The 15,221-nt window shown below is 36.2% G+C and overlaps 1 protein-coding gene and 1 pseudogene across 2 annotated transcripts in view; both read right to left on the reverse strand.

The window, feature by feature from the left end:
* The window catches only part of ADK (adenosine kinase), a 497,861-nt gene that overhangs the window by 424,020 nt on the left and 58,620 nt on the right, over positions 1–15,221 (reverse strand). The gene's annotated exons all lie outside the window — the stretch shown is intronic.
* Positions 8,711–11,273, reverse strand: LOC123650335 (annotated as a pseudogene).

The following is a 15,221-nucleotide window of genomic DNA, read 5'->3' on the forward strand; positions in this document are numbered from 1 at the left end:
ACCGTTAAAATGGCAAAACTGGGTCAATAGCTTAGGTGCATATTTTGATAAATTGTACTGCTTCTTGTTTGAGATATAATAAACTATACTTTTGATTCGAAATCAGATGTTTCATATTAAATGACCTAATATTTGGCATGACAAAACTATTCATTTATGCAACAAATATATACACGTCATCTACTGTACGTAAAGCACAGTGCTAAGTGGAATGAGAGAAACAAAGCATGAAGAACTTTATATCACAGGCTGAGCAACACAGCAAGACCCGGTCTCTACAAAAATTTTTTTTTAAATAGCTGGGTGTGGTGGTGTGTGCCTATAGTCCCAGCTACTGGGGAGGCTGAGGTAGGAGGATCGCTTGAGCCCAGGAGTTTGAGATTGCAGTAAGCTATGACTAGGCCACTGCACTCAAGCCTGGGCAACAGAACGGGACCCTGTCTCAAAAATAAGAAAACCCCTTTATATTCTCGTAGAAGGAACCTGATGTATACTCGAAAACAATAATGCAAAGTAAAAAAAAAAAAAAAAAAGACAAATGCAATGAAACAAGTTCAAATGAAGCATTATGGTGTTCCTAATCTTAAGGGTATAAACGAAAATTATATTAATATAATTATGATTAACACAGTCATTCAAAAACAAAGTGTAAGAATACAAGAAATTCTACTATCTAAATTTACTGGCTTATAGAGACATGTTTCATTCTGTTATAAATAATTGAACACTGAATTCAAAGTTATACATATACTTTTCCAGAGGAAAAATTCAAAGGCAAGATTTAAAAACAAGTTTAATCTCACACATGCCAGTAAAATCATTGTTGGTATAGACAACAATGACTTTGGCAAATACTTATAACAGCACCTACATGCCTTTATGCCTTATGGCCAGACAGAAATACAGAGTGATGATCACGATGGGGTGGGGCGGGGGTGGGGGTGTGGGCAGGAAGGTACATTAAGATCCTAGAAATATTCTTAAGGGCTGGCTAAATTTTTCAAACTTCATTGAAAAGTATATTTCTTTGACTAAAATGGATAGTCATTCAAGTCTGCATCAAATGAATATTGCATAACATAATTGCTTTCTTCCTAATACACAAATTAATTTAGAAGAGTCCTCTTTTTCTCTTGTAAAAACAAAGAATTCAAGCCTAACTTTCCTTTATTTGGGAAATAATTACGAACATATAAATAACTAAAATGTTTCCCTTAATTTGTATAAAACTATGTAACCCAAGTGAGACAGTAATATTGTTTACTTGAAAGTACAAAGAAAACTTGAAACAAATTTTGGTAACATTATACCTCCTCTAATAAATAATTTCATTTTTCATGCATCTACAGTTATGACAGTAAATAGGATTTGCATATATGTCAACATTTTTAAAAATCTACTCAACATTTTGACTAAATAGTAGGTTCTCTGCTGTAAACTCTGGCAATGAGTCTTTATCTCTATTAAGATAAACAGTACTGAATACAAGTTTGTAACATTTTAATACTTCCTTCTACAGAACTCATCTGCCCCCAAAATACTATGCTCAAATAATTCTAGGAGATCTTCCATACACTTTTTTAAATGTTCTATATTCATTTATCATATGCATTGTCACAGACAAAACAGACGAAACAGCACCATCTGGTGGGTATCACCTTAGTTTTCAAATAATTTTTGACATTTACCTTAATTATACTTCCTTTAAAAAACTGCATAACAGGAAATCATTTATAAAGTACTATAAATAAATAATGAAAAGTAGCTTAACAAGCAAAATTATACTTGAAAATTGAACCAAGGTTGCAGCATCGCTTTGGTTTTTAATTACTGATAAGATAATCATTATTATAATATCATTAAGGATAAAGTAACTCAGAAATTAACCTTGTGGTTGTCTTGGTTTTTTTAAAAGTGTCATTTTTAATATAAAATTTATATTTTATATACAGGTAATAAATCTATACAATTCACTGAAGAGAATAAGATGTGAACATAATCATCTTCACAAAAGACAGCATCTGCTATTTATATTTTTGTTTGTTTGTTTGTTTTGAGACAAAGTCTCACTCCATCACCCCAGGCAGAGTGCAGTGACATCAGCATAGCTCACTGCAATCTCCAACTCCTGGGCTCAAGTGATCTTCATGCCTCAGCCTCCCGAGGAGCTAGGACTACAGGCACCCGCCACCAATCCCAGCTAATTTTTTCTATTTTTGGTAGAGACAAGGTCTCACTCTTGCTCAACCTAGTCTTGAATTCCTGAGCTCAAGGGATCCTCCTGCCTTGGCCTCCCAGAGCGCTAGGCTTACAGGCATGAGCCACTGTGCCTGGTCTGTTATTTATGTTTAAAAATTTTTAAAAACAGGTATGTCAAAATAAACGACTGAAATTAGTAAGGCTGATCTTAACGTTTATTAACAATAAAAGCTCCTTGAGTACTCACAGTGTGCTCGATACTGGTCAAAACATAAATTAGGTCACGATTTATGAGCTAAAACAAAGGAAGATAAACAAACCAAAAACAAAATAAAAAATAAGGTGGTGTTATTTATTTCGGTAAATTTCATATCAGGCTTTTAAATGTGAAATGAAGCAGGAGAGCAGGATCAAAATACTAAAGCCTTAAAAAAGGTAGCATATTTCCTAAATGCACTTTTAATTGTCTGAAATAAAACACTTAAATATATTTTCCAATAACTATTAGCCATATACCGTGTTCCCTGTGCTAAGCACGGAGAATACAATGGAAAGCAAACACAAAGACATAAGCCCATTCTCTCATAGAGCTTACAAGGTAGCTATTGTTTTTTTCCTACTGTCTGAGAACATTTCAGATACAACAATTCTCTCTTTCAATTATGTTCCCTTTTCCTAATGTAAGGGAATTAAATATCTCAATTTATACAACTTTTATATTTTAAAAAATATGCTCACCATTAACTTCAACACAAAAGATTTAAAGCGAAGTTCATCTCTGCTCCTTGCACTAAAATGACAATTAACTCACAAAAACAATATTTTTGGTGAAAAAAAATCTATGGTATGTTGAAGGCTTTAAAGCAACAGAAACAAAGAACCATATCTGAACCAGCACATCACAGAAAATCTAAAACCAAAGCCTAATGGGGAGAAAGAGAAAGCACAAATAAGAAGAAAATAGATTTATTTGCAGAACCACCAAAAAACATTTCTAGAGTAGGGACTGTGTATCTGTATTAAAAAACAGATTAAACAAGAGTCTGCCCACTGAATGGCATAATAAATCCCAGCTCACTTGAGTTTCCTTTTTCTCTCTCTCTCCCCCTCTCCTCCTCTACTCCCCTCAGCCTGCCCCCTCCCTCCCACACACTCTCTCTACCCACCTGACTCAGCCCTCAACATGCTGGCAGCCAAGTCTGATACACTGTAAGTGGGATATTAGAGAATTCTAATTAGGCCAAGAAATAGAAGACCTGTAGGTACTAACATCTGGGGTTACCTCAAGGAAAAGACTAATCTGAACCAAATCATTCTATGGTGAGGCCTTTCCACTGACAAGCCTTGCCCCATGCACACAGAGCATGCACACCAGTCAGCTTCATAGTGCCTCACTCTAGAACATGAGAGAATAGCCAAGAATCACTTGACATTTGAGGGACATGCTAACATGAAAGTTAGAGACCAAAATGAAAAGAAAAAGAAAGAGAGAGAGAGAGAGAGAAAGAGAGAGAGAGAGAGAGAGAGAGAGAGAGAGAGAGAGAGAGAGAGAGAGAGAGAGAGAGAGAGAGAAAGAAAGAAAGAAAGAAAGAAAGAAAGAAAGAAAGAAAGAAAGAAAGAAAGAAAGAAATTAATTCAGATGCAATAGAACCAATACAAGAAAGAGAAGGAAAATTTTTTAAAAATATAATCATGGCGAGTGCCTATAGTCTCAGCTACTTGGGAGGCTGAGGCAGGAGGACTGCTTAAGCCCAGAAGCTCAAGGCTGCGTGAGCTATGAGTGTGCCACTGTACTCCAGCCTGGGTGACAGGGCAAGATCTCTTCTCTTAAAAATAAAAAAATAAAAAATAAAAAATAAAAAAAAACTATAACAGAAGAATGGAGTAAAATTAGTAATAAGATATCAATAGGAGAATGAATATATTTTGATATAATGATATGATGAAACCCCATACAGACATATATATGAATGGAGTAGGGTTATATGTGTCAATATGCATAAATCTCAAGAACTATGCTGAAAAAAAGGAAGTTGAAGGTCATGCATAGAATACCATTTAAATAGTTTCTAAGACTGTGAAGCAATACTCTATATAGTATTTAGAGATATCAGGAACAGGGTTTTAATTATATTTGTATGTTTTATTTCTTAAGATTTATGGTGAGTATTGTTTTTTATTCTATAATTTTTTTAAAGTCTAAAATAATTCACCTATGAAAAAAGACGTTCAGAGAAGATATTTCAATGTCCATTTTGGATGCTCTTTTCTATGTTCTGGGGAGGTGAGGCTTTCAGAGAAAAAAATATTAATAATGGATAAATAAGGTATATTTAGATCAAGTACATACAGTGGCAGAAATAGCATTCCAGTCTATGGAAGAGGAAGCCTACGTTCTTTTAGTAAGTCCATTGCCATTATCCAGCAGTGTGATCCTCAGTATTTTAGTATCCATGGCCCTCAGTTTCTTCAATCATCAATAAGGGGATTCAGTTACAAATCTCTAAGGTGCCTGCACTAGATTCTACAATCTAAATTGTAGTTTCCATCTTTACTCTAGTATGTGATGCTTTGCAAACTTGGAAAGTTTATGCAAAACACAAAACAACTTTCAAGATCTACTCCAAAAGAGATCATACTGCTAAAGTAGGTAAAGTCTTCTAGACATGGTACACGTTACCTTGTTGAAAACGGTTACCAAAATGTATGATACAGTTTTGATTTTTAGGTTACCAAAATGTATGATACAGTTTTGATTTTTTACATTTGACTTTGGAATAAATGACATGATCATCATCTTGATGTTCTCATTCTGCTATCTATGAGTTCTGAAACTTTAGCATGCATCAGAATCACCTGTAGAGCTTGCTAAAACACAGAGTACTGCATCCCGCTCCCAGAGTTTCATAGTTAGTAGGTCTGGCATGGGGCTAAAGAATTTGCATTTCTAGCAAGTTCCCAGGTGATGCTGATGCTGTTGCTCCAGAGACCACACTCTGAGAAGCTCTGCTCTATATTTTATAAATCATATTAGAACTAGTAAAGACCCTCTCCTTCACTAAACTCTAGACAGCCTCCTCTGAGCCCTTTTCAACTAGGTCCGATCCTTGAGCCTTGTGCTCAAGAGGCCAGGTGAAGTAAGAATTTGCTAAGTCAGTTTAGTGAGAATCACCCACCCTTGATATCTGATTTCCTAAACCCCAACCATACCCAGGTGATATTGATTATCCTGGCCTACCTTCAGCAAGAAGCTTGTCAAGTCAGTTTAACCAGAATCCCTCTTATCTCTGACGTTTTTCTCTTAGTAATTTTCCACCCCTACTTGGCTCCTTGGCTACAAATGCTCACTTGTCCTTGCTGTATTTGGAACTGAGCCCTGTTCTATACTTAGTTCTCTTTTCTTTTATTGCAATAGTTCCTGAATAAAATGTTTTTACTACTTTAACTAATGTCCAGCTCTGATGTTTTTAATACCACATATCAGTGACAACAAATAAGGTAGAAGGATAAAATCAGCCTGGGAATAAAGTTATGCTCTAGAAATGTTCTGATAATTAACTCTATTTTTTAAAGAATTAAATTAGGCATCAAAATCTTTTTGGCATTTTTCTAGAACATTCAACACACAGAAATCAGAATTGTTGAAAATTGTCTAAAAATCTATCTGTCCATACTAGATATACAGGAAATAAAAATACTGTCTTTTGCCTCATGCTTTAAAAACTAATGTAATTTTCCTAAAATTCCTAAAGCATCATTTTCTTAAAATTTAACTTGTAATTCAGGTAATATTTATTCCATAACCCACAAGCATTTAATTCAACAACATCTAATCAGCAGACCTATGTAATATACCCAGGACTGAATATGAAAGTCAGAGGCATCAAGAAGCTCAGTCTAATATAGGGGACATGCAAATTATTGTACAACAGAAGCAAACTTATTTAGGGTTGAAGAGGGAGCTTTCTGGATGAAGCAGTTAAATTCTGAAGTCATCAAGCAGACAAGATTGGGAACAGGTAGAAAAGCACATGCAATGATACAGAAACAATCACAAGCAATTACATGTTACTGGCTAGGCAGAAGGCAGCTGTTGGCAGGAGATATGACTAGAGAGGAAAGCCAAGTTCCAATTATCAACTGCTTCTAAAGCCATACTTAATAACTTGAAACTTACCTGTAGGCAATGGAGAACTACTACAGTGTTCTAATAGCATGGTCAAATGATGGGACAAATTAGTGTTTCAGTAAAGTCGATAGTCAGTAGGACAGAAACTAAAGTACAACGAACATTAAAAGAATACGTAGTATGGAAAGAAGGTGTGAGAATTGAGGCAGGGTGATCACATAAAGTGCTACTATAAAATTCCTGGCAAGAATTATGAAAAGAAGAATGGATAGAATTGGAGACAATTAAGTATGATATTTATTCATTAAAAATGTATTGAAACTCCTAGAATTTGACTGGCATATTATTATTATGTCAAGGCCTGAGGATACGAAGATAAAAGTATGTTTATCTTTGGCTAGCTCATAATCTAAAGGAGATTTTTAAAAATGTAAACAGAATTACAAAATAATCTAGTAACTCCTCTAACACAAATTCTGGGCATAATCCTGACTGAGGAGGTCAAGAAAGCTTTCCAGGTAAAGATCTAAATCCTAAGGTAAGAAGAGTGGATCCAACAAGCAGGAGGATTTTAAGGAGGCAGCAGTGTATACACAGATATATGGGCAAGAGGGATATCTTCAGTGAACTGCAAATAGATGCCAGAACTAGGGAATAAAAAGCAGATGATGTCCTATGGGCTTTGTCATGTAGACAAACAGGAGGTAAATTGAAATCTCTTAAACCAGAAACAGATCAGAGTTTCAGCATGGTGGCTTGTGCCTATATTCACAGCGCTTTGGAAGGCTGGGGTAGAAAGAAGACTTGAGCCCAGGAGTTCAAGACCAGCTTGGGAAACATAGGAAGACCCCACCTCTACAAAATTAGCTGGGTGTGGTGGTGGATGCAGTAGTGTCAGCTACTTGGCAGGCTAAAGCAGGAGGATCACTTGAGCCCAGGAGTTCCAGGCTGCAGTCAGTTGTGATCGCACCACTGTACTCTAGCCTGAGCAACAGAGTGAGACTCTGTCTCAAAAAAAATAATAATAAAAATTAAGGCCGGGTGCGGTGGCTCACGCCTGTAATCCTAGCACTCTGGGAGGCCAATGCGGGTGGATCACTCGAGGTCAGGAGTTCGAGACCAGCCTGAGCAAGAGTGAGACCCCGTCTCTACTAAAAATAGAAAGAAATTATCTGGCCAACTAAAATATATAGAGGAAAAATTAGCCGGGCATGGTGACGCATGCCTGTAGTCCCAGCTACTCGGGAGGCTGAGGCAGTAGGATTGCTTAAGCCCAGGAGTTTGAGGTTGCTGTGAGCTAGGCTGACGCCATGGCACTCACTCTAGCCAAGGCAACAAAGTGACACTCTGTCTCAAAAAAAATAAAAATAAAAAAAAATAATAATAAAAATTAAAGTTAAAAATTTAAAAAATTATAACAGGCCAAATATAAATAATGTGTATATTTGAATGACCCCATGCATGAGAACTAGTTAGGTAATTTACATGAATTACCTCATACAATACAAAAGCTGATGACGAAAAAGGAGCCAAGTGCTACATTAATTTAAGAGTGTTGTTCAGCAATGACCTTGAGCAAGTACACTTTTTAAGTTTCTATTCATATAAGGAAATATTACTATGACTTCAAAGAGGTCATGACAATATAGGAGAGACTATTTAATCATTAGGTATTACTACTTAATGTGAGCTTTCTCAACCTGTAGTCAAACTAGAAATCCATAGTTGGAAAATAAAGAAAAAAGTTCCTTTTCTTAAAGAGAATAAATTCAAAATTTAATATGCTTTCATAATGCATATACTCGGGAAAAAATATAACTTGGTAAAACAGAAAGAAAAATGGACCAAAAAAATCAGAATAACTGGCTTTTTTTATTGCCAATTATAATTTTTATGCCTCAGCTTCATTAGTAAAGTTAAAGGAATGGTAGTAAATGTAGGCCAGGTATGGTGACTCACACCCGTAATCTTAGCACTCTGGGAGGCCCAGGTGGGAGGATTGCTTGAGCTCAGGAGTTCGAGACCAGACTGAACAAGAGACCCTGTCTCTACTAAATATAGAAAAATTAGCTGGGGGCCATAGTGCACACCTGTAGTCCCAGCTACTTGGGAGGCTGAGGCAAGAAGATCCCTTGAACCCAGGAGTTTGAGGTTGCAGTGAGCTATGATGATGCCACTGAACTCTACCCAGGGCAACAGAACGAGACTCTGTCTCAAAAGAAAGGGCAGGGGGGAGTCTATGCATGTGTTGGGGCAGGGAGTATATGGTAAATTTCTGTACCTTTGCTCAATTTTGCTGTGAACCTAAAACTGCTCTAAAAAATAAAACCTATTTTTATTTTTTAGGATAAATCCACTTTTATTTATTCACTTTCCATTAGTTTAAATCCCTGAGAGGTACAGCATCATACCGATTCTGTGTCCAATCGCCTTAGCAGGAAGGTTGCTTCAGAATTTGGTGTTAACTAACTATGCCACTGTTTCCATGCCACTACAGATCACTCTGGTTTTGTTTGCTTTGCCAACAGGAGTCACTGTGTTGTTCTTTGCTTTGTATATATAAGCATATCTCTTGCCCAGATAGAATTCAGTTTCATATAAACACCTTCAATTTTAAGAAGAGTTGTGTGCTCTCTTTGGTTCCAGAGACCTTATAGCCAGCAAAAATGGCCTTGGACCATAGCCTTCCAGACAAATTTTCCTTTTAGAAGTCCTGTTCCCAGCAGACTGCCACAGGCTCCAAGATGGCAGAAAGAGAATAAAATCTATTTTAAAAAGAAAAGTTTTACATAAAATTCCCACAGATTGACATTACACTGTATGCTAAATCATTCCTGCAATCAAACTTAATAGCTTTATTTATTCTGCCTTACAAATGTGGACAAAGGATAATTATGAAGAACAGTGATAACTCCATCAAACAAAACCAAGTCCAAATCAGTTCTACTGATAAGTTTTGTTATGCAGTATCAATAAAACACTCCAGATAGAAAATAATTAACAGACTTATGCTTCCACACAAAAGTTTCCCAAGTAGTAAAACCTGAAATGAGCAATAAAAAGAAATGCTTTATATCACACAGTATTCATTTTTGCTAATAACTGACAGTGGCTTTAAAAGGCTTGAAAGTATTACCACTTAGTGGGGAAGGCATGCTGAAAGCCAAGACAGGTGGAAAGTTAGACTTCTCACACCAAACAGTTAACCAAGTTGTGAATGCAAAGGAAAAGGAACTTAAAAGTGCTACTCCAGTGGACACACGAATGACAGTGAAACAACCTTACTGCTGATGTGGAGAGCATGGGTGGTCTGGATAGATTGAACCAGCCACAACATTCCCTTAAGCCAAAGCCTAATCCAGAGAAAGGCCCTAACTCTCTTCAATTCTTTGAAGGCTGAGAAAGGTGAGGAAGCTGCAGAAGAAAAGTTTGAAGCTAGCAGAGGTTGGTTGGCTCATGAGGCTTAAGGAAAGAAGCTATCTCCATGACGTAACAGTACAAGATGAAGCAGTAAGTGCTGATGTAGAAGCTGCAGAAAGTTACCAAGATGACTGATGAAGGTGGCTTCACTCCACAACAGATTTTCAATGTAGACAAAACCACCTTCTATTAGAAGATGCCATCTAGGACTTTCACAGCCAGACAGAAGTCAATACCTGGCTTCAAAGCTTCAAAAGACAAGCTGACTCTCTTATTAGGGGCTGGTAACTTAAACTGAATCCAATTGTCATTGACCATTCTGAAAATCCTAGGACCCTTAAGAATTATGCTAAAACTACCCTGCCTGTGCTCTATCGACAGAACAACAAAGCCTGGATGACAGCACATCTATTTACAGAATGGTTTACTGGATATTTTAAGCCCACTGTTTAGACCTACTGCTCAGAAGAAAAGAATTTTCAAAATAGTACTGCTCCTGGTAGTGCACCTGGTCACCCAAGAGCGCTGATGGAGATGTATAAGGAGATTAATGTTTCATGCCTGCTAACACCACATTCATTCTGCAGCCTATAAATCAAGCAGCGATTTTGACTTTCAAGTCTAATTAGTTAAGAAATGCATTTGGTAAGGCTACAGCTACCATAGACAGTGATTCCTCTGATGGATCTGGGCAAAGTAAATTGAAAACCTTCTGCATAGGATTCAGTATTCTAGATGCCATTAAGAATATTCATGCATCATTGGAGGACGTTGAAATAGCAACATTAATAGGAGGAGTTTAGAAAAAGTACATTCCAACCCTCATGGATGACTTTAAGGGTTTCAAGACTTCAGTGGAGGAAGTAACTGCAGATGGGCTGGAAAAAGCAAGAGAACTAGAATTAGAAGCAGAGCCCAAAGATGTGAGTGCCTGCAATCTCATGATAAAACTCGACCAGATGAAGAGTTGCTTCTCATGAATGAGCAAAGAAAGCGGTTTCTTGAGATGGACTCTATTCCTGGTGAGGATGCTGTGAACGTTATTGAAATGACAGCAAAGGATTTTGGATATTCCATAAACTTAGTTGGTATAAAGCAGGGGCAGCGTTTGAGAGGACTGATTCCAATTTTGAAAGGAGTCCTACTGTGGGTAAAATGCTATCAAACAGCATCACATGCTACAGAGAAATCTTCCAAGAAAACAACAGTTGAGCAACTCAGCAAACTTCATTGTTGTCTTATTTTAAGAAATTGACACAGCTACCCCAACCTTCAGGAGCCACCACCCTGATCAGCCAACAGCCAGCCACCAACACTGAGGCAAGACCCTCCACCAGCAAAACAATTACAACTGGCTGAAGGCTCAGATGATCATTATCATTTTTTAGCAATATGGTATAAGACCAGAGTGGGTTAGTTATCTCCAGAATGGGTTGCTTGCTCTTTTCCCACACACTTGCTTGCCCTCTTGTTTTCTGCCAGGGGATAATACAACAAGAAGTCCCTGAGCAGATGCTGGTGCCATCCTCTTGGACTTTCCAGCCTTCAGAACTGTGAGAAATAAATTTCCTTTATAAATTCCCCACTCTTAGGTATTCTGTTATAGCAGCAGCAAAGACACTCACCTAAAAGATTTTATATTAAATAATAAATTGTATAATTAGCTCTTTAAAGAGCCATAAATTTTTAATTATAATGTAAATTCCATGAAGACAGAGGAAATATGATTGACATACAACATGGAATTCAGAAAAGTGAGAAAACTGTAGTCAACCATAAAGCTAGGGACTAAAACATATAGAAAAGAACTAAAGTACATATGCCTTTTCAATTTATAAATATTTAACTATGTTCTTTCCTAGGTAGACTGAAGGATATTCTTAGGATTATGCATGAGTAGGCTTTTAAATAATTTTGTAGGATAATTATATTTAAAGCCTTTTAAATATAAACATCTTTATTATATTTTTCAAATATAAACATCTTTATTATTCTGTTAAATTATAATATGATTTATACAAACAGACAAGACAGTATGGTGGCAGAAAGAAATTCAAAGATATTCTAATTCTTTTTATGTTTCTTGATCTTCACTGAATTTTATATAAGAGAATTGCTTGAAAGGATAGAATAATTTTATTAATACAATAAATCCATCCTTTGTTATCTGTAAAGTACATATTATGCCCTTGAAATAGTAATATTGTTTTTCTATACAAACATACCTTGGAGATACAGCAAGTTTGGTTCCAGAGCGTTGCTATAAAGCAAATGTTCCCAATAAAGCAAGTCACACAAATTTTTTGGTTTCCCAGTGTATATAAAAGGTATGTTTGCACTATACTGTAGTCTAAGTGTGCAGCAGCATTATATCTAAAGAAATGTACGTACCTTACCCCCTGGCAGAAGGCAAGAGGGCAAGCGAGTGTGTGGGAAAAGAGAAAGCAACCCATTCTGGAGATAACTAACCCACTCCGGTCTTAATCCATTCATGAGGGTGGAGTCCAATGAACTAATCACTTCTTAAATACTTCCACCTTTTAACACTGTTACAATGGCAATTAAATTTCAACATGAGTTTCAGAGGGGACAAATATTCAATCTACAACAGAGAGAAAGGAGAAAAAGTGGTAGTGAAAGAAATATCTGCACTCCCACACGGAGAAAACGGTAGTAACATGTGCTAACAAAGGATTTTCCTATAAGAGAATAAATTCATAGAAATAGATTATATATGTGAAGTTTTTCTACATTTCTTTGTTGGATTTTGAGATCTTGCTAAGATATCTCTCTTTGCTCTTCTTCCATGTAGAAATTTGCTTTTCCTTTTTTTTTTTTTTCTTTTTTTTTTTTTTGAGACAGGTTCTCCCTCTGTTGCCCTGGCTAGAGTGCAGTCTTGTCATCATAGCTCACTGCAGCCTCCAACTCCTGGGCTCAAGCAATCCTCTTGCCTCAGCCTCCCAAATAGCTAGGACTACAAGTGTGCAGCACCATGCCTAATTTCTTAATTGTTTTGTAGAGATGGGGTCTTGCTATTGCCCAGTCTGGTCTCAAACTCCTGAGCTCAAGCAGTTCTCCTGCCTTGGCCTCCTGAAGTGCGAGGATTATAGGCCTGAGCCACAACACCTGGCCAGCTTTTCCCTTTTTTTAACAAGGCAAAAAAAAAAAAAAAAATCCCTTTGTGTATATTTTCCCACTCAATTCAACATTGGACAAACCCTAAAAACAGAAGGATATTTTCAAATATGATACGTAGACTCCAGCTAAACTCTAAACCTTTTTTATTTGTAGGTCTTCCATCAGGCTTTTTCTGCCTCCACTGGTCTTACCACACACAGACCCACAATCCTAGAAATCACAACTCTCTCTAGCCTTCCTAAACAAATAAGCATTAAAGTTGCAGGAATATTTAAGGAAGAAGGTTTTGTTTTATATATGCTATTAAAACTTAGTATATACAAAGGGAGATATTTTCAAAAGGTAACACTTATACTAAAAAAAAAAAAAAAAAAGACCCACTTGGAATTTATTAAAATAAGAAGTAAAGTTTTACAGGGAAATTTTATAATCTATTCTAGATATGTTTCAATCACTTTTCTAAATTACTGAAAAAGTCTAGTTGCAATCTTAATGAAGTTCTACAGAGGGAGCTAGCATCACAAAGAATAAAGTGATAATACACTGAACTTCAAAAGAAGACCCAGTCTGCTGGAAATAGCAGATTTCTATTCATCAACATGAGCTCAGTTTATCCTCTAAGATTTTACCTTAATGATTAGCCAACTCAAAATAAAACAAGTATTGCCTACAAACTGCAACATATTTCTAATGAACCATTCCAAAACTTACATGTCATAAATACATTTAAACAACTTTGAAGCAGTTATCCTCATTATAAACAATATTATTCCTCCAAAAAATGCAAAAAATAATTTTTGTCAGTCACTGAACTTAGGCAAAATGGAAAGGAATCAAAAAGATCTCACATTAAATCAGAGTTCTAGCCTTTTCTGCTGAGACAAGTTGTGGAATCTCTTTAACCCTCAGTTTCCTCATCTGTAAAATGGAAAATGATTATAATGTCTACTTCATAGGATTGTTGTGAGGATTAAATTAGATAATGAAATTAAAATAATGCCTTTCGTCCTTGCTCTTTAATGTTATTTAATTGTTCAATACTTTCCAAAAATAAATCAATAATTATAGTTAGTAAAAAAAAAAAATGTTTTCATGGATTAGATTGGCTACTAGATGCTAAAAGTTCCCTCAAGACCTTCAGATCTTTATCATTACCAAACGGTCTGACTCAATCCTTAAGGGGAAATAGTGTTGGCATAACTCATACATGAATATCTGCCATAACTTCATTCTCAAAGTATTCCTGTTTGTTGTAAACCAAGGAACAAAAAAATTCACAATGCCAGCAGTTTCCACTCTCTCAATCCCATGTTGCCATTAATAAATATGCATCCCATAAATATCACATAGTGAATATTGTCAAGTAAATTGTAGCAAAGATCAATGAACTACACTTGGACTAAAAAGCTTTGGATAAAGCTTCCAGGAAATACCTTGCCCTTTACCCTAAAAATTGAAGGGGTAGACAGACCATTATCTGTTTTTCTCCCCTGAAGAGTTTTATGCTAGAAACTCAGAAAGTATAACCAGAAGGATTACTGAATAGATTAAAAGATAAGTCAATAAAGAAATCATTTGCTTAATGGACAACATGACAGCAAAACACTAATCTAAATCCAAAATGGTGTTTGAGAGATGGCTTACCAAAGAGTAGAAGCCAACTCCAGAGGATGTGTTTATAATCATCATACTCACAAAAACCTACACAACTAACCTTTATATAGTTCTTTGTACTTCAAAACTTTTTCACACATGTAATTTCATCTAATCTTCTTCATTAAACCTTATAAGATAAAATTATCACCATTTTACAAATGAAGAAATTAAGTTCAGAAGACTAAGTGATTCACGCAAGTTAAAGTTTTAAACTGTGTCAACTAGAACTACATTTCCAGGAATTTCCTCCCTGTATGGTTTCAGGCTAAGATTCGCCCCAAGCGAAATTTGTGTAAGATTTGGGTGCAAGTGAAGCAGCAGCCATTTCATTCCAAAGGTAGTCATTGGTTAGAGGTAGTAAAGGACAGACACAAGGGTGCGAGCAAAATTTCAATTTGTCCTTACACATCCCCACCCCATCCCACATTTGCAACTACTAGGCCCAAACCTATCACCAGATACTTCACTGGAAATTCATAAAGGTGGAGCTGCAAAGAGCCAACAACCCACCAGTCTCCTTTACAGTTTGACTCCAGCAGTTGGACATGCCTACCTGAAAGGTCCAACTCATTAACCTCCATCAGGGCAGGTTAGGTGACTTTTCTCTGATCTCTTTTGAACCTTAATATCCCTAGTTTTTCCTATAATTGAATAAGGTTTAATTCCTATAATAAATTCT

This window comes from Lemur catta, chromosome 14 (assembly GCF_020740605.2).
Source record: "Lemur catta isolate mLemCat1 chromosome 14, mLemCat1.pri, whole genome shotgun sequence".
In the NCBI taxonomy this organism is placed as follows: domain Eukaryota; kingdom Metazoa; phylum Chordata; class Mammalia; order Primates; family Lemuridae; genus Lemur; species Lemur catta.